We start from the raw sequence: 780 nt of genomic DNA, 5'->3' as shown, positions 1-780 counted from the left end.
TCGCCACGACCGAAAAAAGGGATGAGGAAAAATTCAGAGCCTAGACCATGAATATGAAATTAACAGTTGAAGGGTAGGCTCTTACCCTTGGATATTTGATGAAATACGACGTGGAATTAAAATATTATTGATATTGAAAAATATGTAAAAATGTCCAAAGCCAAATTCAACCAAATACCACCTCTGCCCAATCCGTTTTAATACCGCGCTTTTAGCTATAAAAACAAAGATTCTGTTGTCTTCCCACTCCTCCAAAACGAATTGTGCGTTCGGATGACAAATATCCACATTGCGTTTTCCAACTTTGATATGATGTGTTGGTTGGAAGATATAAAGCACTGGCGCAAGGAAATTCCGTTAATGATATTATTTTAAGGGCTCGGGTGACCGCTTATATTTACTCTTCGCTTCCCTTTCTTTTCCCTTAATTTTCTTTCGCACTGAGTAGACCTATCTGCTTTCTGACACTAGCGCACGCACGCACGCATACTTTTCTCCTCCCCGCGTTCAATGACGGCAATAAACAAGGAAGCGGTTTGCGCATGCTTCCGCCACCAAAGATGGGATAAAATAATGATAAACCGTTTCATAAAATGTAGCCTACACCAATTTCCATTGGATTAGTAATAGCCTCAGATATTAGGATCACTTATAGGTCTGCATGTTAAAATAAATGATCGACAACAATTTTCTATGCAAATTCAAAAGGCTAGGGTATCAACTCTATAGGCTAGATTTATCTAATCGCATTCCATTTATCAATTTCAAATACATACATTG

The sequence above is a fragment of the Osmerus mordax genome, chromosome 16, assembly GCF_038355195.1.
Source record: "Osmerus mordax isolate fOsmMor3 chromosome 16, fOsmMor3.pri, whole genome shotgun sequence".
Taxonomy (NCBI): domain Eukaryota; kingdom Metazoa; phylum Chordata; class Actinopteri; order Osmeriformes; family Osmeridae; genus Osmerus; species Osmerus mordax.
This window is presented reverse-complemented; position numbering follows the sequence as displayed.